At 41.3% G+C, this 26,865-nt stretch overlaps 1 protein-coding gene across 3 annotated transcripts in view; it reads left to right on the forward strand.

Annotated features, from left to right (window-relative positions):
- Positions 1-16,970: 16,970 nt before the first annotated feature.
- Positions 16,971-26,865, forward strand: part of foxp4 (forkhead box P4) — a 107,822-nt gene continuing 97,927 nt past the window's right edge. For 2 of the 3 annotated variants that reach the window (XM_088085132.1, XM_088085137.1), the window contains exon 1: positions 16,973-17,568. The gene's annotated coding sequence lies outside the window, so the exon portion shown is untranslated. Of the gene's footprint in view, positions 17,569-26,865 lie in introns of all 3 variants that reach the window. The other variant, XM_088085134.1, reaches the window with a different exon arrangement.

The following is a 26,865-nucleotide window of genomic DNA, read 5'->3' on the forward strand; positions in this document are numbered from 1 at the left end:
GATCTGACTGAATTAAACTTAGCAGCCAGTTGGTGTCTGCTTCTTCTTCCACTGGGGAAAAAAAGATGCCTGGAGCAAAACATGTGGATCTATGAAGCTGTACGTGTTGAGTACTGGGGTTGATAGTAGAGAGGCCTCCCTCTCCCATCAGTCTGTCACCCCAACTTAAATGTGACCAAGATCAGGTGCATGAGAATTACTTCAACTTACAGTTATTTGGGAATGCATTCGTCTCAGTTCCTCTTAATCATTTGAAAAACGCTGCTCACATTGTGGAAGCTGGATCATGAATGACACCTCAAGATCCCAAGAAATTATATTTCCCGTCTGATGTTGACACAGCAATAAACACAGATATTCCAACTGGTTCAGTTTGTAGAATCCAGCCTCTTTTTTTTCTCCCTTTTATGAAGCTGTCAAAACATTAGTTATCAACCAAGGTCTACTGACAAGCGACACAATCACTGTTGCTCAAATTTCCCTTTGACTGTTGTGTTTTTGTCAGAATGAGTAGCGTTTTGATTCAGTGTTTTTGTTCTGCGTGATTACATTACCACATTTCAGCTGGTTCCACTTGTTGAAGTTAATGACAATTTAAACAAAAATCTGCTGCACAAATCACAACACACAAAAATGTTACAAGACTTCTGGTGAAGTGACAGTGTCTGACGGCTAAAAGAAATGAAGCAGGGAAGGAGAGCTCTGAGAGCATTCGAGTCAAATAATATTATATGAAAGGAATGGTCTAGTTTAATTAGATGTACAGTATGAAGGAGCTAATAGGTGTTTAATAATTCATAATATTTAAGGAGTGCAGTTGATCAGCAGACCTTGAGGTTGGCTTGTTTTTGCTTAATTTTCAACTACAATGGAACATTTTATGATTGGTGTGTTTCTGCTTAGCACAGGTGTTGAGACATGCATCTTTGAAGACTTTTGTCATTAGTTATGGTTCAGCTTTAGACTTAAAATGAGGTCAGGGTTCAGTTTACACAGGCATCGCTGGCCATGGAAGTGTATATATGACGCCAAGAGAGTAAAGTGTGTATGAGTAAATTGTGTTCTTGCTTATGTGAGTGTGTGTATGTGTGCGTGCATGAGCGTGCGTGTGCGCCAGGAGAGAAGAGGATCCGATTAGTACTACTCTGAAAGTAATTACCTTAATTAAAGCAGTAATGTGTGGAGACAGGGGGGAGGAGAGGGGAAGAGGAGGGGGGAGGCAGGGGAGAACCTGCCATCTTTTATGGGGCAGTTTAGGGACTGTGTGATTTAAGGGGCACACTCAGCAGTAGGCAGAGAGAGAGAGGGAGGGAGGGACAGGGAGACAGTTGGGGATGAAAGAGAGGTGGGGGTGAGTGAGGATAAAAGGGGGGGTTTTGTTATGGGAGGATAGAGAGGTGAGAGGATACAGTGAGTGAAAGAGAGTGTGATGTGAAATGAGACCAGTTCTTACAGAGATCTAGACGACAAGCTTCAACTGATTCATTTCTCTTCACCTAGCATGATCTACTTCTGCTGGCACACTTTTTGTTTACATCTGAAATGTAAAAAAAAAAAAAAAAAAGATGGATGTAGCCAATTTGACCATTGGTTTGAAGCCTCAAATTTGGCATTTTGACTGTTGCCACCTTGCATCTTTGAAGCCTGAATGACCATATTTGGATGTGAGGGTGAAGCTAATCAGTATGTTAGCTGCTAGCTTGGTTAGTGCAGTACATTTACTGTGATAATACCAATTTTTTTTTTTTGGCAGTAGTGAAAAAGTATATTAAAACAAAGTGTACTTGCTGAAAAACTGAACGTCCAACTCCTTTGAGGGCCCTTTAATACAACCAAAAACTGTATAAAGTCATTGGGGATTATGCCATGACTCAGTGCCTAACCAACCTTGTTGCCATGGTAGCGACTTGTTGGTAGCCACCTGTCACTGAAAGTGGCCGCACCTTGATTATAACTTGAAGGCATAATGACATTTAAAGGGGTGTGCTATATAGACATTCATCCCCCTTACAGTTATCATTAATGTTAAAATTAGCTATAGAGACAAAAAGCATTTTTGTACCGGGCTGTAAACGTATTTATTTCTGAAAAGTTTGGCATTTTCATAAGGGTGTCAGTGGGGGTTGACTCACTTCTAGAGCCAGCCTCAAGTGGCCAGTAGAGGAACTGCGGATTTTGGCACATTACATTACCTTAATTTTTCAGCCCCCAGAGGCTGCTGCTTGGTTTTCACCCTATCTCCAAAATGATGTACACACCCACACACTAACACCAAACATGCACAGACACATGCACTCACGCATGTACACATGCACACGAAAAACAATCCACAATATCCATTACATACTGTTGTACCTTATGTTACAAAGCGTCTACGGTGGGCCTTATCTGGCTTGGCATATGACAGATTACTCAACCCTGCTATGGCACACACTTCCTTTGGAATCTGTTTGTACCCCACTATGAACACACACACTCACACATTTTTTTCAGGTATTGCATGATTTGTTTCACAAGCATGTGTTTGTGGTCTTGTGGGGGTAAATCCTGTAAGCCTCTATCCAGCGATGCAGTGGAGACTAGTTGTCATTTAGTCATATCTCAGAGTCTGACACAGCAAGTGTGTTTAGTTACTTTTTCTTTACACATGTTGACGTACCCAATCCACCTCACAGTGTTAAATATGTATTCATCATTGTGTTTTTTTTGTTTTTTTCATCAAATATTTGATGTTCTTTTCTTCACCTGTGCCACTAGCTATCTCTGCCTCACTCACCTTATCACTGATAAAAAAAATGTCCCCATATTTTGTAAGGCCGAATACTTAATTGCCATGCGTGTTTTCCTCTGTACTTCCCAAGGCTCCACTCTGAGTAAAGTTTGAGGTCTGCGTCAGCCTTGCCTGTGTGTGCATACGTGTATTAGCATGTGTTTGTGTGCAAACTTGTGTCTGTGCATTATGGCGTACACTCGTGGTTCTGCAGAACCAGACAAAGAGATAGAGAGCTGCTTGCACATTTGCATGAGTTGGAGGTCTCGTCGTAATGGTTGGATAATGAAAATCAAATAACAACCTACGAAATGCAGTCAGCGCCATGCCCTGTACAACATTCAGCTTACAGGTGTGTGTGTGTGTGTGTGTCAGTGCCTGTGTGTGTGTGTGTGTGTGTGTGTCAGCATTTGGATCGCAAGTGAAATAACATCTTTGTGATTGAGTGATAATGAAAATAATAACATCCCTGACAAAATATTCATAAAGGTAATGATGAATGCCATATTTCTCAGAGAGATACATCATAGGCGTCTTGGTTAAAAGAAAACAGTGGTCGGCGTCTCCCACACCCTCAAATTATCTGCCGCTTTCACATTTCACTGATAGCATAGATGAGAGCTGAGGAAAATGGACACACAATTATGCTCACTTGTCGTATATTAATACTGCTTCTTGACATCTTCCATGGACCCTGAGCTGTCATCTCTTTGTCTGCTTTAATTGAAAATTAATGGTTAGTGCGTTGCCAGGGCAACGACGGCAGTGGCGGTGGGTAGCGAGCCACATTCAGACAGACACCAGTGGCATTGTTTGTCCTGTCTGACCTTGGAAGTCAGAAAAAAAAGAAAGAAGAAAGGCAGAGGAGGACAAAAAAAGACATTAAAAAGAGAAAAGAGAGGTAAGGGTTAAATGTTGTGCATTGGAGCGAGGGAGAAAAAATAAAATAAAGTTATTATGGCCATGTTTTGGCCAAGTAGAGAGAAAGAAAACTGCGGTAGGGGTGACTGAGGGGGAGACTGAAGATATGATGTCAAAATGCCAAATGGGGAGAATTATGTTTGAGTAAGAAAGCAGAAAAAGGCCTGGTGATTCTTCTCCGGAGCGACGGGATTACCTTTGTGCTGATGGAGTCAGAGGGCACCTTATGGCCCCATAATCATCTGGACACAGGTGTGAGACATTGTGCATGTGTGTGTGGAGGTGTGCGTGGACACATTGGGCCCTAATGTTTACAAATCCATCAGTGTGGACGCAGTGCCAAATGGACACTGACTTTAAGGCCAGGCATCTGTAGATTGACAGAGGAGCTTATGGACGTGACAGAATCTACTTGAGTATAGAGCTCTCTGGGCCAAGATGAGGAGAGGCTCAAGGGGTTACAGTGGACATGATGAAAAATCCTTTATAAAGAATATAAAAATAATTTGCAACTCTTTTCATCATTAGTGGGCTTAGATGACGAGTTACGGAGAAAGTAGATGGTATAAATGAATACCTGCTCAAGTGGCATTTCTGTAATTTAATCATAGTAAAAATAATAGATGTAGCTAGCTTATCGTCGACACTGGTTTATTGACTCCCATTTTGAAGCCTTGAGTTTGGCATTTTATACTTTGCCACCTTGGATTTTTGGAGCCAGAAGTGACCATATTTGGGCGAGGGGCTGGTGCTGTGGAGGAGTGAGGGGTGGATCTGACATAGAAGCCGGGGGACACAATCGGCAGACAGCTTCTCACTCAAAGCTCTAGGTTATGCGTGAGTTTAAGCTGTAATAAAATATAAAGCATACAGTTCTCATGACTGTTGAAAAAAAAAAAAAGTTTTAAGGTACCACATGGATGAGCAGTACTGTAAAAGTAGAACCGTTAAAATCTCAACAGTACCCTTCCGTATTTGTGTGTGTTTGAAAGTGTTTGCTTGATCACAGCTCAAGAACACCCACCAGCCTGACTGCACTTATGAAGAGATTTGTTTGAATGAATCGTGGCAGATGTACAATGCATTTTCAGAAACATTTAGCTGCCAAGGACACTCTCTGCGCTGCATACACAATATTGCCTTTCTTATGGTTTTGAGGCTCCTAAAATGTGGGCTGATAATACACGTAACGTGTATGTCAGGGATGTAGGCCAGTATGTGTGTGTGTGTGAGGGCGATGGTGTGTGTGTATAGACATGGATGTACAAGCATTTCAGTGTGCATATTTGTGTGTTTTGCACCATCATTGTGGCCAAGATTGAAAAACTCTCCAAGGGCTGGGAGGTCATGGCGCATTTATTGATTGGAACTTTCTTATGCAGACATTTTGTGAAGGTTGAACGCCTTTCCATTCCCATTGTGTATTTTGTTACAAATGTGACAATACACTGCTTCTGATGGGTCACAGAACCTTTTTTTTCTTTGGTAAAATTCTTCTAAAATGTTTTTTTTCGCCACTTTCACACCATTTCCATCACCTGGAGAAGACCAGCTGACATTAGAGCACGACAGCCTGTAACACATGGAAACAAGTCACAGCTTCGGGCAACTAGCATCCAAATGTTAAAAATGATGTTGAAGAAGCCCAACATGTTCTGCTTAATCATACTGACCAACTGGCATCAGCAGATACTTTATGTATTTCCGAGTGATGCTCTGTCAGGTGCAGAGCTGATGGCTCACCGCAGCCTAATCCAAGGGGACACTTGCGAAGATGGAAGAGAGTAATGGAGAGAAAATGGGGATTACAATGAGGTGTGCTATATCAGCACCATGGACAGTACTATAAATGTATTATTAAACAATGACCTGCAGATATTTAAGCAGCACAGCTGCTGAAAGACTATTTCAGAACCATGGCTGATAGAAAAAAACAAACCAAAGTCTGCACACAAGATTATGCTCCATAAATATTTGATTCAGTTACCACTTCTTCTCTTTTAGCATCTCCTGTCCAACACCTGAGGTTTTCATTCATGTGGATACTTCTGTGAACTTTTGTAGAACTGTGGACGATGCCATGGATTTTTTATTTTACCAATAATTTGCTCAAACCTCATTCAGATAAAGGATAAAAAAGTACGGCAGAATGAACTAGTGCTGCAGGCAACCAAGGATAATATATGTGACAATTTGTTTTAAAAGCACAGTTGGAAAGCCAGATAAATAGGCTGAAAAAAACTGACTGAACTGACAATTTACTTTTTCTCAAAAGTCTGCACACACTCAAACTAAAAGCACATCTGAACATGTTTGATCATGTTTACCTCTCCCACTCATGACGTGTGTGAGTGTGCTTTTTATCAACTGATAATAACGGCTATTATGAAATGAAATTATATGCATAACAATTACCAGCACACAGGCACAATGTCAACATGTTTATAAAGTTAAATTACATTGAAATCAGCATAAATGAAAATGCTTATGAGCAAGTGTGACTCTGTCATGGCTGTGAACTGCTGGCTCTGTTGGATTTTATTTCTTTAAATGCACAAACATGGCCAAAGTGGTACAAACAGTTGGAAACTAAATACATTTACTCAATTACTGTATCAAAGTATGATTTTCAGGTACTTGTACTTTACTTGGGTATTTCTATTTTCTGCTACTTGGCAATCCTACACCACAACCATTCAAAGGCAGATATTGTAGAGTTTTTATTCCCTACATTTATTTGATAACTTAAGCTTCTAGTTTCCTTGCAGATTAAGACAAATAATACAAATTGTAATCAACGAATGAATTATGATGTATTATTACAGGAAAAAATGAGATCAGATAATAGTTACAAAATGTTGCTGAGGCTATAAAACTGACAGAAAATGAAAAAATATCAACTGCTTTAATGCAGGCACTGACACACATGTACAGCTGCAGGGGCGGCTGGAGCCTAAAAAAGTTTAAATTCTTGTGAAATGTCAATCAGCAAATCACATTAGAGTCCGAAGTGAGGGTGAAAATGTGTCGAGTGTGTCGGCCAGAGCTGCGATTTCCTCTCACGCAACAGTGGCGAACGTCTGGCCGAGAGGTTGTGCTGCAGCTTGGTACACTCGAACCCACTGAAGGAGTCAGGGAAGCAGGAAGGAGGAAGTGATGTGAGCGAGAGGCGTGGGGAGAGGAAAAAAGTAGTTGCGTGTTGATGATATGGAAGGCTGAGGTAACGGACTGGGGAGCTGCAGAAGGAGGGAGAAGATAAAATAAAAGAAGGAAGGATCACTTTCCCATATTGCATGTGGAGCAGAATCCATCATCTTGGGGAGCCAGATGTGCGTCATTCACATCAAACTTTCCAAATTAAAGGGCCACCTCACCCCTCCACTCCCCTCTCTAATCCTCTCTCCATCTCCTTCTCTCTTACCATTAAGTCTGTGCGCACTTTTACACACATGCACATACTGTACATGCACTCACCAACTTCTTCCTCTTTTTTTTTTCCAAAAGAACTTGCTGAGAGGGCTCATTATGATGTTTTGTAACAGCCGCGTAGCCTTAGGATGCAAAACACATCTCTGCGCTGCCAGACGCGGCATTGTGGGTTATCTTATCTGATGTGAAAAGGGGTGGTGAATGTTATTTGCATGCTGCATTGATGTTCAAATAGCAGTTTGAATGCTTCCTCAGCAGGGAAGGGCTGTGATTGTATGGTTGGCGAGCAAACAAGTGTATCAGATGATATCAGCCCTGGCCCACTTTACTATCCCGGGTGAGACGGCATGAGCCCGCGCCATAAAAACTTCACCCGCCTTATACATACATCTGTCTCCAACTCCCAGCATCAGCTCTCCTCGGTAACGTACGTATGCGTGCGCGTCTGTGTGTGCAAGTTCCTCGACCCCTGCGTCTGTTGCACTTTATGGCAGTGATATGTTAAGTACCTCGTATTACAGTCATAAAAAAGAGGTCTGTAAGTTGCTTGATGCAGTTTAAAGCTGTGGAGGTAATGCCGCAAATCACCCTCTGCTCTTTAGCCCCGACACGCACCGACACAGAGACACACTCGATCCGCGTTTGAGTGGCTGCCAAAGGCCCCGTCTGCCTTTCATATGTACACAAAATGACAAGAGGGAGACGAGAGGACAAAAGAAGAAGAGAAACAAGAAGAGAGATGAAAGAAAAGGTGGAAGAAAGACAGTAATAAGGAGTAGAAAGTGTCTGAATTGTAAATGAGTAAATGTCACACTGACAGCGGAGCAACCGGACAGACACATGATGGAGCTTTCATCCCTCGCCATACTGTGTCATTGCCCCGTAAAAGAGAGGGTGCGCGATATATTTTCTCATTTTACGTCCAATTTCCTCTGGATAGGAGGGCACAAGATAAGTGAAAAAGCAGAGGGAAGCACCCCTACCCAGCATCTCTCTCTTTCTGTCTTTTCTATCACACACACAGTGACGAGACCAACTTTTCCTTTCTTTGAGGCAGTTCTCTTTAGCCGTGCCGCCAGATGAGGCTTGATACCTGTGATTCCACAGTTAATCCTGGTTAGAATTTAAATAGAAGGGGAAATTATTGTCTTTCTCTTACTTCCCTTTCTCCTCGCTTCCATTTTCACTCCGACGCCGTCTCTCCCTCTCCCCAATCTCGCTCTCTCTCTCTATTCTCCGGCACAGGGTACGGGGAAAAAAAGCCTGACCTCTGCGTTTTCTCCCGTCCTTAAGATTGGTTTTAAATACTCAGCAGATTAAAGCACAGGCATGAAAGCTCACATTAGCCATATATTTAAAAATCCCCCTGGCCGATAATCCATGTATTTGTCAGAATCAAACACAGGGGAATAGAAAAGGGACCAATGACATGATGAGTAGCCTGAGCCAGACGTATTGTGAAGGGGAATTAGAAGGAGAGAGATACATTTAGCAGAATGTGGCCCAAGAAGAAAAGTCCTTCAGGATGATTATTGAAATTCACTCAAGACTGGCTCACGTGAGCGTTTGACAGGACAAAAAGCACCGTGGCAATTTGACGACCTCTGATGCCCTTCATCGTCTCCTTCTCTGTCTTTTTTCTTTCCTCTCTGCAGTGCACGCGCGCACACACACACGCACACACACACACACAAATGCACACACACTTAGTGACCTGTAATGATGAAAGACTGATAGAATCTAATGTGCATTTCTCACATACTGGATAGAAATTTTAACCTTCACAGACGTGACTGTTATTGCCGAAAAAAATATTCCTGAGCATACAAGTTTTTGTTTCTTACTCATGACACAACAGCATTAAGCAATGACATAAATCTAGTATTTTTCAATTCATGCAATTGTCTGTCTTTACGGTCCAGTTTTTATGCCCAGTTGCAGATGTTAATTTGTTGTTACACTTTACACCCAAGGAGAAAAGCTGAATAAATGCATGCGTGTTTGAAAGGCTAGAGAAATATGTTTTTTGTGTCCATCTGTGACACATTTTCTGTTCTGTATATATAAATTATATCAAATCAAGGACATTAATACAAAAAGAGTGAGTTATATTCATAAACAGTCCCCTGCTGCATCCTTGTTAGTGAAACCACTGACATTACTTCTTGTGTCGGTGTGTTTTCTTTAAGCTGACGAAAGGAGCTAAACGAGAGGAGATGAATAGTCTCAGGAGCTTAGATGTTTAGGTCAAAAGAAATCATTGAGCCTTTCACAACCACAGTTCACATACACAAACCAGTTCAGATCCAGTTAATGCCCCTAACCAGTTATAGTGAATTCCAGATCAGAACGTATGTATAAAAAAACCCATATTGCATTCAAAAGCTTTGAGCCTCCAAGGTTGTGAAAACTACAGGACATTTAAATGTTTTATTTTATTCAGCTCAAATGAGTGAACTTGTCACAAGAGGACAGAAAAAAATGCAATGCATTCTCGAATGATTGAGGGGGGAGTGGAGGTGGCTTGTTTGAAATAAATGAAAGAAAATTATGTACTTTCAATGTTAAAAACATTATAGTGCTTACTTTTCATGTTTTTGTGTTTCAATTGTCGCTGCTTTGAAGTACAGTGTGTCAAAGGGCAAGGAGTTCTACAGCCAGAGTGGAGATTAATGTGGCTGTTGTAGCGTCACTGACCTGGTGGCAATTATAAAAATATATATAAACTTTGACATTTTCAAACACCTAACAATTTCTAGCACCTTTTCAGATTTCATTTTCCTGCTGTGCTGTATATACTGATAATTAAAAATCTGTTTTGCATTTAAAAAAGCTGCAAAATTCAATTTTTTTTTAAACTGTTTTTCATATCCTCTTTCTCCCTTTTTCTCGTTTGTTCATTTAAAACAAACACACATCTATCAACCTATCGCCATATGCATGATAGAGTCTTGAGCTGGTTATTGTATCAGGGCTGTTATATATGTCAGCTTAACTCTGATGGCCACACTAATGTGACAGAGCTCTCCGGGTTACATCTCTCTCTGCTGCATTAAAAATCTTCTGCAGAGAAATGCCACACATCACATCTTAAAAACACACACACATATACACCAAAAAGGTTGCTAAGAAAGCTATCTTATCCTTTCTCTCCATCCCTCCATCCCTGCCTCTCTCTCTCTCTCTCTCTCTCATTCCTTGAACCAGTCACTGACAGCAGCGCACAATGCAGAGGTAAAATCATAGAGGCTTTTCCACATCTTTCAGTGTGTGTGTGTGATGCTTTCGGAGACAAAGACCCCTGCTGTAGGGAGTCCTGTGGGAAAGGCGTGCGGCCGGAAGATGTGAGCGCGCCGGCGAGTGATAATGTCAGCTGGAGAGATACGGCGTGTCATTTTACACAACCACACATCAAAAAAGACAGTGGGGGGAGAGAGGAGAAGACAGCATGTCATTTGTTTGCTTTGATACAAGATCGCGCTGAGGGAGGGACTGGAAGGCTGTGTGTGTGTGTGTGTGTGTGTGTGTGTGTGTGTGTGTGTGTGTGTGTGTGTGTTTTTGACTTATGTTTGTAAGTCCTGCACGTGAGCAGATTGGGGGATAGGGTTTCAGGGATGTTTCTTAAATGTCTTGTATTAAGTTACCCGTTAATGCACAGACACACATGAAGGCTGACACAGTCCCGTCATGTCTGGCTTTGGAGCTCTTTAACCTGCATGTAGCATCATGGAGGCCATGTCACAAACCCTCACATGCTAAAAACCACTGGATCTAAATTGACCCAGTTTGGATGAATAACGCAGACTTGGTCAACTTGACCCAGTGCCAGGGTTGTCTTGACCAGCGCTGGAAGAAGTTTACAGATCATTTGCATCAATAAAACAAGCAATACCACAGTTTAAAAATACTCTATTAAAAGTCCTGCATTTAAAACCTTACTTAAGTAAAAATACAAAAAGTACCAAAAGTACTCATTATGCAAAACTACCCTATTTAGAATAATATTACATCACTGGATAAAATTATTGATGTATTTATGTGTAAGCATCACTAATGTTGAAGCTGGTAAAGCTGAAGCTAGTTTCAACTACTGCTGGGAAGCTTCATCCATATTTTCTAACGAGAGGTTGGGACATTTCCAGCTGTGTGGCAAAAGTGGATATTTTTTAAACAAACAGTCAGGACATTTCCTGCCGTGTTTGTGGTGACTTAACCACATGTTTTTTTTAACACAAGGTGGGGACATTACCGATTGTGTTTGTGGGGATAAAACCGGGTATTTCTTAATGAGAGATTGTGAAAACTCCAGCCATGTTTGTGGTGACAAAAAAGGGGTATTTTTTAACTAGAGATGTGTACATTTACTGCCATTTTGTGGCAAATAAACAGGGTAGTTTTTTAAGAAGAGGTCAGGACATTTCCAGCTGTGTTTGTGGTGACTACAATTGAGTATTTTTTGATGAGACATAGGGCAATTCTTGCCGATTTTGTGGTTACTAAACCGCATATTTTTTTTTAAGAGAGGCTGGGACATTTCCAGCTCTGCTTTTAGCTGCAAAAGTGGATATTTTTTTTGACAAAAGATCGGGATGTGTTTGTGGAGACTAAACCAGATATTTTTTAAGAAAGGTTAAGACATTTCTTGCTATGTTTGTGGCGAATATAACCTGGGTATTTTTGAGAGGAGATTGGAACATTTCCAACTGTGTTTTTGGTTACCACATCAGGGATTTCTTAATGAGAGATCAGGACATTTCCTGCTGATTTTGTGCTTACTAAAGCAAGTTTTTTTTAAACATTTTCAGCCATGCGGCAAATGTGGATAATTTTATAACTAAAGTTCAGGACGTTTCCTACCATGTTTGTGGCGACTAAACCAGATATTTTTAACCCAAAAACATGATGTTTCCCTCCCCAGTGACTTTTGTGCCTAATTCTAACCACACATTACCACAGGGTTTCAACACATGTGCTACAATGAAACATTCAAATGAAAAAAATCTGTGGTTTGCAGAAATTTACAATGCCGACAATTATTCTGGTAATTGGGTTGGTAAAGTACAACTACCTCAAAATAATGTTTAAGTGCATTACTTGAATTAATGTCTACATTTGTTATATTTAAATACTACTATATTTTAACCCATAGTTAGACACAATAAACTCACGTTTTAACTTAAACTGTCCTGAATGTATTATTAGTTGTACAAAATTAGTGCATATGACATTTAAAACTGCCAAGCTTACTTGTAATATTTAAAAAAAATAAAATAAAATAAAATCTAAAGTAACAACTAGATGCATGCAAGTTTTAATAGTAGGTTATAACAGTCACCTATATGCATCCTAAACCCTCCTTTCCACTTTCCTTCTTTGCTTTGATCCCAGATATGTTCAGTCACTCTAACACTGCATAGAAATCCTAATGATTTGCATTTTAAACATCAGTCAACCGTTTGCTTCCTTCCCTTTCCTCCTCCACATGTCAGTGCGTAATGCACTATATGATGAAGTGTGTGTGGGATTGCATGCATTTGTATGTGCGTTCACTGCGTCAGATGTGGCATAATTAAATGACTTCGCTGCCAAAACATCAGAAAACAGGCACAAATTTGCAGACAGAAATTTCCATTGCTCACTGATGCATCATTCATTGCATATGAGCTAGCATCTAATGTTATCTACTCTAACTCTAAATGTGTTCAAGGAAAATGTTTTAAAATGTTTGATTACAGAAAAATCAACTCTTCTCAGAAAGTAAGAACAAGCTGATGCATCACAATCGAAATCCTTCTCTATCTCTGATTCAACAGCTACTTGACCATTTGATTTTTCATTAATAAAGAGTTCTTTCTTGTCTTTAGTAGAGAAAGTAGGTGTTTTTTTATGGCAACAAATTTCTTTCAAAGAGGATGTTATGGAAGATGAGTAGTTTCACTCACTTATTCCATTAACCCTTTACGGGAAGCCTTGGCTTGTTTTTGTTTTGGAGCCTCGTTGATGTATGTGAGTAAGCGCCTGTCAGATTCACACAACAGAAACAAAGCTTTGTTCCTGGACTCGACTTCTGGGTCACAAGTGCTTTAAATGAGTCCTTGAGGTATAGATATCCTCTCTCACTCTCTAGGCTGTCCCTTCATATGGGAAGAAGTGTGTGAGTGTGTGTTAAAACAGCTTGTTAACACATACACCACTGCCTTGGCTGGGACTCCCTAATTATTCCCCTTTCCAAATAAAGCCCAAGAAAAAGAGAAAGGAGTGACTCTCTTAGCATGTCTCTCTCTCTTTCGTGTGTGTTTGTGTGTGTGTGTGTGTGAGCAGCTGTGACAGTAAACATGTTTATGAAACACCTGCTAATAGAAGGCAGGTGTTGATTGGCTGTGACCCTTCAAGCATTCAGTGTATATTCAGAAACTGATGCAAGTGCTACTGTCTCCACTGAGGAGACATCTGCACACACACACACACACACACACACACACACACACACACACACACACAGACAGACACACACGTACGTTGTTCACAAGTTATGTACTACATGAGATAGAGATGCTTTGTGTGGATGCACTCAGTCATTTGCTATCGTAATACACCCAGCGCTGAGATAGCAGTGGTGTTTTTGTGTCTTCTGTTGCCTTTGCATAACCACAGAGGCGGCAGCGGTATGCCTCTGTGTGTGTGTGTGTGTGTGTGTTTGTTTATGTGAGTCTTCCCACTTTGTCTTTATTTGTAAACATGCACACTCATATGTGTACCAAAGTGGGTGTGGGCGAATATGAGCGTGTTTGTGAATGTTTGGATAATTTGGTCTTTGCTCTGCTTTCCCGCTCTGGGTCTGTTTATTTGTATGTGTGTGTGTATGTGTGTGTGTGTGTGTGAGCTATTGAGGCCTCTCTTTGCCTCTCAAGGCATTGTGGAGTTGATTCTTGTGGTGGATTTGTTTGTAAACATCAACAGCAGTGAGTTTTATTTTATTATGGATTTATTTTTTACGACATTATTCCCAGATGGCTGCTAAAGCTCGCAGTTCTTTAATGCGTCTACCACACATTCTACGCTCCCCTCGCCTCGCGCTCGCCTTTGCCACACATGTGCTTTTGCTCTCGTACGCAAACAAACAACATAGTCTGCGGGGCTGATTCGTTCAGGAATGAGCAGCAGAGGAGAATTTTCTCCCACGTGTACACACAGACCAAAATCAGCTCTTACCTTTTTATCAATTCAAAAAAAACCTACGTTTAAAAGATCAGATTGAGTTATTCAAGTTAGTAGCAGCAGCTTTTTTTCCTCTACTTTTTTTCTAGCTCTGTGACACTGTGGGTGAGCTCTCCCATATTTCTCTTTAATTAAGCCAGGGAAAACCTTGTAGTACAGCCAACCCAGCTCATGTAGCCACTTATGTTTTAATTTAATTACCTGTCCACTTTGATAATTATTCCCCCTGATTAACAGGGAGAGAAGGGTTCCTAAATGGGAATAGGAGATGGGTTAGAGGGCCAAACAGCTCTTTTTTTCCCCTCCTCCTTTCCCCAAGAACAAGAATGAAGGTGTTGTCTTAAGATGTCCAAGCCAGCTCTTATTTTGATCGCTTTCATACTTGGCCTGCTTCAGCCCGGCCTGGCTCGGCTTTCTTCGGGGCTGTGCAGAACACGAGTCACACTGAGCTTCCTGCAACCCGTTTAATCTTGTTATTTTATGCAACCATGAGCCAAAAACAGACAAACAACTAACAAATTCTCCAAACAGGCGGGGGTGATTGATATCTTTAGTCAAAATGTCAACAGTTACACAACAACAAGCACAAGGATGATTCAGTCTTTCTCCCGTGCTTCTCTTCAGTCATAGGATTCAAGTTGTTTGTCACTGTGAAGATTTAACCACATGCACCGCCGCTGGGGTTCAGTTATAAACTTTCTTTTAATAATACTGTCTCATTTTGTCGATCAAACTTGAAAGTGCACCTTCATGATAACAGCCCACTTAAAAAAGCATCACTCATCACCATCCAGTTGCTCACATTAGCACCCGTCACTTCTCAGGAGATTTATTGGAGATATATAACAAAGTGATCCGGGTAAAAAAAAAATTGTCAGGCCCAGAGGAGAGGTGAGTAAGTAAAAAAAAAAATATATATATATGGGTGCTCATATACACTCTCACACACAAACACACACACAAAACATTTGCACACGCACATATTTTAGTGGTATTGATCGCACTAAATGAACGTGTTGTGATTTACTGCAGCCGTGGCCCATTGTTGGGTGGTGCTGTGATGGACTGCCATCATTTTCCAATGGTAAAAGCTTAGATAGAGAAAAGGCGGGAGGGCAGAATCCCATTTAATGGCCAAAGCAAAATTATTCCAAGATCTTCTTATGAGTTATGGCACTCTTTTTTTTCTCACCCCCTCACTTTTTTTTTCTTGCAGCGACAGGTATGATGTAATTTCCAAATTTCATCAGAGACAGTAATCTCAACACTGATTATGCTGTCAATTAGTAAATGAATGTGGTGGTGAAGTGGAGAGTAAAAAAGGTGGTAATAATTCTGCGAAAGGAGTTGTCAAGCTTCCAAAATACATAAAGGACATAGCAAGGTAGGCAGACAGTAAAATGTGTCCAATCACAATATAACTGTCTATTTGCAAGATAAGTGCAATACAAGAGTGAACCCACTTAATCTGATTTTACACTTATTTTTTATTTGTGGAATACAGCTTTTCTTAGGTTGACGTAAATCTTTTTGGCATGAGTCGATAAAGGCCTCCTTGCAGAGTGAAAGAGATGAAAGTTGTATCACAATAAGGTCTGTCAAGAGCAAAACAGGTGGTAAAATGTAGCTTTTTTATATATATTTACCAAAAAATGACCAATGCCTCACATGTAAGGTCTGGTCAGACAAAAGAGGTAGAAAAATATAGGTTATTTATTTATTTATTTTTTAAATTACCAATTTTGCACGTTATGTGTCAAGAGCAAAAACAGGTTTAAAAAAGTTATTTATGTTTATGTATTTATTTATTTTTTTAAATACCAGTATGACACATGTATGATCTGTCAAAAAAACAGGTATAAAAATATAAGTTATTTATATATTTTTTTAAATCAATATTTCACATGGAAAGTCTCTCAAGTGCAATAAAGGTCTACCTTTATTGCACTTGAAAGACCTTCCATGTGAAGTATTATGTTATTTATATTAAACAAATAGCACATATGAAGTCTATCAAGAGAAAAAAAGGTTATTTTTATTCATTGTCAAAAAATGATCAATGCCACTCATGTACACAAGTTATTTATATATTATTTATTTATTTTAAAAATGGCCAATATTACACATGTAATGTTCTTCAAGAAAAAAAAAGTAGAAAAATATAAGCCTTAAATAATTATTTTCTTTAAAAAATATTTACATTTAGTTTTTAAAAAATTACAGATATCATGCATGTAAAACTGTCTATGAAAATTTGAAGTGTAGAAAATCAAAGTGTCTAACATTCTGCTAGCTCAGTTTGGGTGATCTTGCTTTGTTTCAGACGGTTTCTGAGCTCAAACTCTGTGCAGGCTAACATCTGTTCCTCTCTGCCTCCACAATAGCACAACTCAGCCGGGATGCAAAGAGAGGTCAAAAGATCAGTGCCTTCCCCACACACACACACACACACACACACACACACACACACACACACACACACACACACACACGGAGAGAGAGAGAGAGAGAGAGAGAGAGAGAGAGAGATACCTCTCATCGGCTGCTGTTTTCCTATTGTGCGCCAGCGCTTTGCAACGATAGGGCAAGCGATGAAAACGCGCACCTGCTTTAGAGGCATTACGGTAGCGCAGCAAACTGTCCCCCTCGCAACACACACACTCTCCCACACTCGTACACTCACACAGCCCTAGTGATTCAACCCTGATTTCCAGCGAACGAGCGAGCAACAGACGGGATGCCAAAAAAGTGAGGACCGGTGGAGAGGTCGTTGGCGCTGAATAAGCCTCTTGAAGAGATAGCGGAGGGAAAAGCAGACGCGACAAAACAACACGAGAAGCTGCGCGCTTTCTCCGCGGCAACTTGCGCACAGTGCCAGAGTTTTAGCGGCAGTATTGTTCTGACTTCACTCCAGAGGGGCCACTCCGAGGAGAGAGGACGCACACAAAAGGGGAAAAAAGGAAAAGGACTAACGAGCACGCTTTGTCGTTTAAAGTAATGGTCCTGCGGTCTTAGATCCTAGATTTCTCTGTCTCTCTCTCCCCTCTCTGTTTCTTTCCATTTTTCTTTTTTTTTGATTTTTTTTTTTAAATCGTCCCGTCGGTTTGTGTCCCCCTTTGTCGCCGAGAGAGAGAGTGGACGCGCCGGGGGTTTGAGGAGCAGAAGCGGGGCTGTCCACATGGTCCAACCACTGGCGTGAAAGTTGACTTCTTCAGAAAACAAGAGAACAGGTTGATGCATTATCTACACTTTTCCTTCCTCCCCCCCTCTTTTTTGTTACCTTCGCTCTTTCCTCGCTCTGTGCTTCCATTCAGACTCTCTGCACATTAAAGCCAAAAACACATCAACTTTTTTTTTTTTCATCGCACATTGTTTGTGAAACTCTTCCAAGTCAGCCTAATAATATAATAGGATATTATAGAGCATAATGCAGCTTGGCAGAGTCGGGAGTTCAGACTTCGCTCAGTCCATGTTTCATTTGAACTTTATTTTGTTGAACGCTAAACTTATCAGCCACGTTTTTAAACCCTCTTTGAAGTTTTCATCTTCTCAGTTTCTATAGAAAGAAAAAACAAGCTCATTTCGATGTCCTCGCCAATTTCACACGTGCGGATACCCAAACTGTAGTTTACTTACACCGACTTTATTTTAACGCACAATTTATTTGAACCTTTACAATTTTCATCAAAGTTTGGTGAAGTGAGAGCCCCGCTGCTTGTAGAAAGTGTCATTGTCCGAAGTCCTCGCTAACCTGGGAGACAAACTTTTTGTCTTCTAGGTTAGGACTAACTAAAATGTCGGCAACTAACTTAACTTCGCGTCCCCCCCGTTTATAAGCCTTGTTAAGGGATTTGATAATAAACACCGACGTCGGTTATGTGGTGATAATTTTACACAGCCGTGTGAGAATCGCGTGAATGCTTTGTCATCGCTTTCTACCTGTTTAACTCCCAGCCGGTATCTTTAAATTGTTAATAGGTTATAATCTTTGTGTTTGTCATATTTTTACTTACTTTTACTTTTTACTTTACTTTAGAATAAAAGAAGGAAATTAAACACCTCGCTGAAGATAAAATGGCAGGAGGGAAAAAATGTTTTCTTGTGGACATAGTCCATAGGTCGGGGGACTTTCTTTTCAAAGCATTTTGACTTTTGAAATTGGAACCGCGTTATGTGACCTCACTGAGTTTTGTTGTGTTTTCCACGCGGAGTAAATAAAAAAATAAACAGGTGAAGGTTTTAACTGTAGGGCGTGGAGGAAAGTTGTGCGTAAAAAGTTTAGCGGAAAATGTTAAAACCGATCTAACGTGCAAGGCTGTGATAATTAGTACATTATGCGACTTTTTTTAATACATAGATTAGATCGATTGCATGAATTAAATTACAAGCGTTATGTTTTTTAAGGATAAAATATAAAATAACTCCACATATTTAAAACTGACTTAGACAATATTATAAATTTAGAAATTGAGTGGGTTGAAGTCTGCAGCAGAACCTCTGCATGACCCATGTTTTTCCCTTGTTTTTGCAGTCAATAACCGCCTGAAAGTAGGCCCACACCACAAAGGAAAATTATCTTCTCCACTTCGAGAAAAGAAAAAAAAAGTCACAACCGGGACTATATATTTTTTTAAATAACATATTTTAATGAGTTAACAGTTTAAATTCGCGCAAAAACACATGTGCTGTGAAAATAAAAGTTTCTCTCTCCCTCTTTCCTAAAAATAAAACAAATCAAATCTGAAACATCAGCCACATCACGTCAAATGGACTCAGGTCCCGCGTGATGGAAAGCTGCAGACAAAAAAAAAAAGAGGTAGAGATGAAACGACAATTAATTGCTGTTAGTTGTCTGTCATTGAGAGAAAAGCATACAGGCCGTGTGGGTGCACACCCTGACACGGGCATTATTGCCCCGTGATTGATGGGCGCCGGGGCATTTGGCATAATTAATTTTATTTACTGTGTCCTCTCTCTCCTGTTGTGTCCCCCCCATCACCATCACCGCCACCAACCCCACCTCACCCCCCCTCCTCCTGTCCTCTGTGGTGGCATTTCCGCGACGCGATGACACACTTTTAATTGCACTTTAATAGAAGATCCAGCGGGAATGAAAAAGCTCTTCATCACGTTTTATGACCTTGTCACATTTCTGGTGTCAGACAGGAAAGCAGGTATTTTGTGGTGGCTCGGAGCTCCTGGTGTAAAGTGTATGCAAAATTAGAATTAAAAAAAAGAGTTTATTTCACATAGATAAATTACACGTGAAGTTGCAGCCTTCAGAAAATGTGCACATTAATGATTGTAGTGTTCATACAGCCTGGTGCCTCATTTTATTTAAATCAACAAAATTAGATCTGAGTATTAGGATGGTTAATTTGTTCATTTTGACAAAGACATAAAAAGCTGGATGCATTTTAATTGCATCAGCTCACCTGAACCATTTTAATAATGTGACAATAATTTTCACAATTAGATCATTCTTTTTTATGTGCTAAATGTGCTAAACTTATTTCCAAAAAATATGCAGAAAAATAATTCAGGCTATTTTTAATTTTTAAAATTCTTGTTGCTGCATGTTTGTTTGTTCCTTCATTTCTCTTTGGCTCAGTGAAGGCTCAACACATGAGATGTCTCACTTACTTATTGTAAAACTATGATATTCGGAGTCAAAGGATTTCCAACAAAATACAGATCATTGCACGAGTTTGAACATTTTTGTTTTATATAGCCTGGCTTATAATCATTTGCAACCTTGAAAAAATAAACCCAACAGTGGAGCTCAGGAACAACAGCGAGACGTTGTTAAAGGATAGAAAATCATTTTTTATTATTTCTATTTAAACACTGCAGTATTTAGCAACAGTATAAACCCACCCCAAAGTTCCCTTTTTTATGATGTGCTTTGCTCATTGAACACATCAATGGCAGGCTTTTCATGGAATTATAATAGGAGACAATGATACAAAAGAGTATTTGAGAGGCAGAAGTAGTTATTTGGGTAAAAAAGAGTGTACGTGTGCAGGAAGCCAGAGGTGTCAGAGACAGATTGACTCTTTCTGCTCACTGTCGGCTATTGTGCGTCCGTGTCTGCGTGTTTGCCTCAGCATTTGCCACCTTTTTTCATCTGACTTGCCTCAACACTTTTCCTTCTTTGCCTTTTTCCCCCTCGCTCCTCTCGACAGCTGTGTCTTTTCCGTGTCCTGTTTTGTTTCATTGTTTGTAAGAGTCGCTCACATGCTGCTGATTTTTATCACTTTCAGACTCCAGCAGACAATTGTTTCTGTTATGCTTACTGACACATTACTTAAATGATGATTTTTCAGCCTCGGTCCTGGGTGTGTGACTGAGTGCCGGTGTGTGACTCCAGCACATGTGTGAGATTGTCTAGAGACGGGCAATAATGGCTGTGAATCTCATGCGCTTTAAAAACCCTTCAAGCAGGATTAAAAGCCAGCAACATGATTGTGTTAGTCCATAAACTCACTCAGAGAGTCCTTACCTCCAGCACGAGCGCGTGCGGATGTATGTGTGGAAGAGTGTATATATCTGAGTGCGGGAGTGTGTGTGTGCACAAGAGTGCTTTTTTCTCAATTCACCTGTCCTGCTTTGAGTGAAAATGGACAGTATTTGAAGTTTTTAAATGTCCTGTGCGTCGGTAGCGTTGATGGCTTGCCTGTCCGTCTCTCCATCTCTCGCGCTCTCCTCATTAAAGCCCTCCTGCTATCCCAAAGCCCACAAGTCTGAGTGGGCTTTTGGCTCCAAAGTGATGTTGAAGAGCACCCGTATACGACTCTGCTATACATGTAGGATTTGACCTGTGATAGATACTCACAGGTTTACTTCTATTGCAGCACTTAGTGCATTACCTGCTTTAAAAAGCTGAAATGGTTAAATTTTCAATATCCTTTAGATGGGGTTTGAGGAAAGAAAATGTTGCCATGCAGCGAAAGCATAAATGGAATTATTTCAAGTGTTGGTCCTGAAGCTGCCGTTATTGCAGGGGTGTGTACGCATTAGAGCTGTTAAATGTAGAAACAGTGTAGGATAAGATATTTTACAGGTTGTGACAATTACGTGCTAAAATGAAACATATTTTAATTTAGTGTATCTGATTTTTTTTTTGTAACAAGTCCTTTTTTGTGACGCAAAAAGATAAAAAAAAGAAAGTCTCCATATGTAATCACTAAGTACCATTATGTTAGCAATTACAGCTTGTTGCCTCTTTAAAAATATGTTAATGAAATATAATTGACAAATTAATGGATTAAATGAAGGTGTTATACTGCATGGGCAGCGAGCAGTTGGGGGGGTGCTCTGGTTGTGTACTGAAGTGATTGACTGCACAGTGAAAGTGCCGCCACATTGATGCAGACTGGGGCCTGATTATACATGTGGTTCTAATTGAACCTGCTATTTAGGAGAAGCTGAGGGTTGAATACTTGTGTGTGTGTGTGTGTGTGTGTGTGTGTGTGTGTGTGTGTGTGTGTGTTTGTCTGTCGGCGTGCGCATATAATAAATCCCACACATTTTTCGAAGATGAGGCGTGTTTTTACGACGGGGTCAAAAGGCGGCGTTGTGCAGGAAAGTTGCGGGACAGCAGAGGAGGAAAGTGGGGAGTTGACCACCTGTGTGAGGGAGTGTTGCTTTTTCTTTTGCCTTTTTGAAAGAGCTGTCGCTGCGTGTGCAACTTCATCCTTTAAAACGTACGCACTTTCTCCTTCTGATTGATAAGGTAATCATTTTGCTTGACACAGTGGTTTAGCCTGTGGTCATTAACATGTCCATGAGTTTCAGATGAGTTTCTTTATATGTGTGTGTGTGTGTGTGTGTGGTGGCTGGGAGGCAGAGATGTTTCTCCAGCTCCACAGAGCACCGGCCCATTAACAGCTGATGGATGTGGGAAGGAGTGACCCAACAGCTGAGAGCGGAAGAGACTGTTTCCTATGGGCACGGGGGGGGAAAGGGAAGCAAGAGAGGGACAGAGAAAGAGATAGAACGTATGAGTGAAAGGCTAGAAGTGAGGGAAACGACAGTGGTTTTTTAGGCGTGGGTCATTATAGCTGAGGAAGCATTAGATCAGCCTCTCCAGAGTGGGGCTTGGCACCTGAGACTGGAGCTGAGAAAGAGGGCTGTGGCTGTGGAGAGCACAGATCGTGAAGTAAGGCAGTTGGAGCTATCGAGTTTGATCGCAAAGACAGACAGAAGGAGGATCATAAGGTCAGCGGCAGGTGGAGGGCACGAGATGGTCAGCAGAAACAGAAAAAATACCAGACAAAGTGAGCCTGTTGTGTTCAAGCATGAAAAAAGGCTCTCATCGGTCGTTGTGTCCCCTGCTAACTCTGCATTGCTTTTGACAGCTGTATTTGTGTTATGGATTTTCCTTCACTCTGTCCCGTCTCCCTTTCCTTTTCCCCTGCCTCCCTCTCCCTCAGTAGTCGGCTCCCCTCCTCTCCATCGCCTCCACCCTCTGACCTTTTTGTAAGCACTTCATCAGAGAGCCGTTGGTGTTTTCTAAAGCGCCGCGACAAACTGACAGGGCAGCCGTCAATCGAGCGGGGGGGAACCGAGGGAGCAGATCAGTGGAAAGCTTCGCTCAGAACAACAATGTGACTAAACTTTCTGCAGCACTGCTTTAATGTGTATTGAAAGGATGGCTGTGAAGGGTAGGTGACAGCTGCGGAGCGCAGAATGTTATGGATACACACACACACACACACACACACACACACATACAGACAGACGTGCACATGCTTTCTGCACATTTCATAAAGCATCTGACTGTAGAGAAGCGTCAAACAGCACTTGAGTGCTCGTCTGTCCGTTGTGCTGTGGCGGTAAAAATCTGCCGAGTGGACGAATGAACTGCTCCGATATAATGCTGAGATCCACTGAAGAGGAGCGTGCAGGGATTCATATCCAGGTGTATAAACTCAAGTTCAACCTGACTGAACTCAAATCAGTTTTACAAGTTCTTGGTGAAAAATTGCGCGTGACATTTGGATTTATTTGCTTATTTTTTTGGTTTGTTTCAGATGTTTTCTTAGATCAGATCGACCATTAATCTGATGTATTTCACTTTTTGATTTACATCAGATTGTTTGACTTTGCATTAACATACGATGATGTGAAATTAGCAGTGCAGTATTTTCCCTTGTCCTTGTTCCTTGCCATCCTGGACCCGGGAGGTAATAACCATTTAAATGCATCTCATTATGTTTTCTAATCCGCAAAGTATCGGGATGTTGGCTAACGCAGGCGAAAGTGAGGCTGGAGCGTTGGCGTGCACCACTCTTTTATGGTATTAGTATTTATGGTATTAGTTCCGGGGGACATGGGATGCCTACTTAAGCTATTAGCATGTGAGGCGCCGTGGGATGATCCATCCCCTGACAGGACGAGCTGTTAACCAGTGTTAAACCGAATCACAATAGGCTGCCTGGGTTGACAGATTGACAGAGCTCGCTCTCCACTCGCTCGGGCCGCCCTTCACTTCCTCCTCTGCTTAACCTCACATGAAGATTCATTGGGGAATTAAGTTTGGCAAAAACTTCTGGAAGAAATATCCATTTCTTAGAGTAAATATGATGAATGTTGGCCCATAGAAAAGGGCTACATGCTCTCTTTGTCTCTGGCCTTGTCAACTTGTGTCCTCCTTTTCTTTTTCTTCTTCTGCTTCCTCCTGCTGTGGCTCTCAAGGTGAAGAGACTGTACAGGCTTTGCCCAGTGGGGTGCGGACCCTATGGCTTCTATAGTGGCCTTTTCACAGAGAGGGGGGAGGGGGAGGGGGGTGCCTGCTAGAGCCACTATCAGGAGTCTTGGAGATCGCTCACAGAAGAGAGGGATGCTGCTGTGTGTGTGTGTGTGTGTGTGTGTGTGTGTGTGTGTGTGTGTGTGTGTGAGACTACGATTAGCTGTCAATCACTTGGTGACCCTCCACCTCTCTCCGCCTCGGACAGAATTCCTCAGGTTTTAGGTTTTGTTTTTCATTCGGCTATTGGAGGAGAAGAAAAGCTTTCCCAACCTGGGTGTGTTTTTTAAAGGCGAAAACAGGCTCTCTATCATGATTTTTATATTGTTTCATCTGAGTCAGACACTGATTTTTAATAAAAAGAAACATTCCCAGACAGAGCGATAGAGAGCTGTGTTGTTGAGTAGTTGGTGCTGGTTCATCAGCGGCCGTTTATTCACTCTGTGGCTGCTCGCTGGGCATTGAAACTCTGAGTGTGTATGCGCATACACATGCACGCCTGTGTGTGGTGGGCATTGTTGACCGAGAGACATCTGCCACTAGATTATACCCAGCTGTTATCTGAATAATTGTGTAATCCCCCCTCCCCTCTCACTCCCTCCCTCCTTTACTCCCTCCCTCCTTCCCTCCTCCTCCTCCTCCTTTGCTCCCTTCTTGCCCCCACATCCCTTCTTCTTCTTCCTCACACTGATGAGACGGAGAGCGATGAGTCTCTTCTCAGGGTGGCACTTTGGGCTTTTTAACATGTTTATGAGTGTGTGTGTGTGTGTGTCTGTGGCCCCTGGTCACTGGTCGTTGTCTGACATTTGTAGAAGGATTTTAGCCCCCCCCCTCCCCTTGTCCCACCCCCCCTTCCCGTGGCTCTCGGGGAAATAAAAGTAGCCTAATCCTGCCAGATCAAGATTGCTGTCCACCACAGCTTTACCAGCCTGTGAATTAGAGCCAGCTCTCATGTTCCTGAGGAGACAGAAGGCAGAGTGTGTGTGTGTGTGTGTGTTTGCGTTGTGGGCTGTTGGCCTTTGAAGCAGCGTTAGCTGTTTGCTGGCAGAATGCTGGTCAGGGGTGAGAGGAAAGGAAGGGGGAGAGAAACAAGAATAAAAGAATTGAAGTAATGGAGAGAGAAGAACAGAGTATTTAGATTCTTGGTCAAGGTAATTTTCAAATTATTATTAACAGGCTGCATATGATACTCCTCAAATATATTTACTTTTATCTGATTTAGTGTTAATTAAATAAAAGGTTTTCTAGTTGGTTTTTTTTAGGTGTGCTGAAGTTTTTTTTATATTTTCAACTTCAATAAATCAATTTAAGTTTTAGGAATTTTTTTTTCTTTCAACAATTAATTGAATTTTTTTCCCAGGATTAAAAGAGGAAAAACATCATTCAAATATACTGCTGTCAGACTCTCACTCTTCCACTGTATCTACAAAGGAACAACGCAATGTTTTAAACAGACTTGTTTTCCTCCTTCCACGCACAATTTTTGGCCTCATGATGAGACATCCAAAAAAGATTTCTTTTTTTCTTTTTTAATTTTTTTTTACTTTATTTTAATTATTATTTTCTTTATGCATCAGGAAAGATGTTTGTGTGTCACTCACAAAGCTGCACACATACACACAGTGTGTGTGCCTGCTGTTCCCAGGGCTGCCTTCGTCTCTGGTCCGTGGTTGGTCGGAAAGTGTTCTTTTCCCTGTCGGAGCTCCGATAGTCGCTCACTGTGAAGAACTCGACACTCTCTGTCCCGCTTTTCTCCTCGTCGCCTCTTGTTCTGTTGCACTTTCTCCTGTCCATCTACCCCCCCCACCCCCATTTGTGCTCTCCTCTCTCTCTCTCCTCCCCTCCTCTCCCTGTCATGCCTGTTGTCTCTAATTATCATGGCTCTGTGTTCCCTCAGCCTCTTCATTACATCCAAGCTGTCATCACAGTTTACCTCCAACATTTGCTACCTCTCCTCAGGCCCCATTTCTATAGGAATCATTTGTTCAATAAGACTGAGATGACAAGACTCAATGCAAGGTCAACCACAAACTCTCAGCAGTCTCTGAGAAGCTGTATTTTTCATGAGTTTGTGTTAAAAAAGGATGAAAAAAACATTTCAAACAAATTATCTACAAGCGAATGTCACGTTTTATGAGACATGGAACCATCACTGCAGTGCACATTTTCCAAATAATTCTGATTTCTAAGCCTAGACCTTTGCGCTGTCCCCCTTTCAAAAATTGTATTCAGTGTGAGAAGTCTTTATTCAGTTTGTTTTGCGATAGTAGTGAAACGTGAATACAGTGTTTTGTCAGCGCGCCTACTTGTCCCTGGACATGAGAACACAGGAGAGAACAGATCTCAGCCAGATCCTCGGACAAAAACAACAAATGACGAAGGACAAAAAAAAAATCCTACTTTAACAGAGTGAGGATTTCTTTTGAAGTGCAATCACAGGAACATTTTCTTCAAGGACTGAGGGCATCTATTAACAGGCTGAAAGGCACCCATTGGTTTGTCGAATAAGCAGACACTACAATGCCCATTTTTGCCTGAGTGAAGGTCAGCGCTGCCGTTTGCAACCTGTAGCTTTAATCGTCAACTTCTGCTGCAGGTTTCCATTGTCTAAAGGTCAGTCAGGAACAGTGCGTTAGCCCCGGAAAGTAGTCAGCATAAACGAAGGAGGGGACTGAGGGAGGACTAAAGTACAAAAAAAAAAAAAAGAGTGGCAGTGAAACCCTGGCATGCTCCGTGGTGTCAGGCACGGCTTCTGGGGGCTTTGTGAAAAGTTTGC

This window comes from Plectropomus leopardus, chromosome 2 (genome assembly GCF_026936395.1).
Source record: "Plectropomus leopardus strain MGB_pleo_1.0 chromosome 2, ASM2693639v1, whole genome shotgun sequence".
Lineage (NCBI taxonomy): Eukaryota > Metazoa > Chordata > Actinopteri > Perciformes > Serranidae > Plectropomus > Plectropomus leopardus.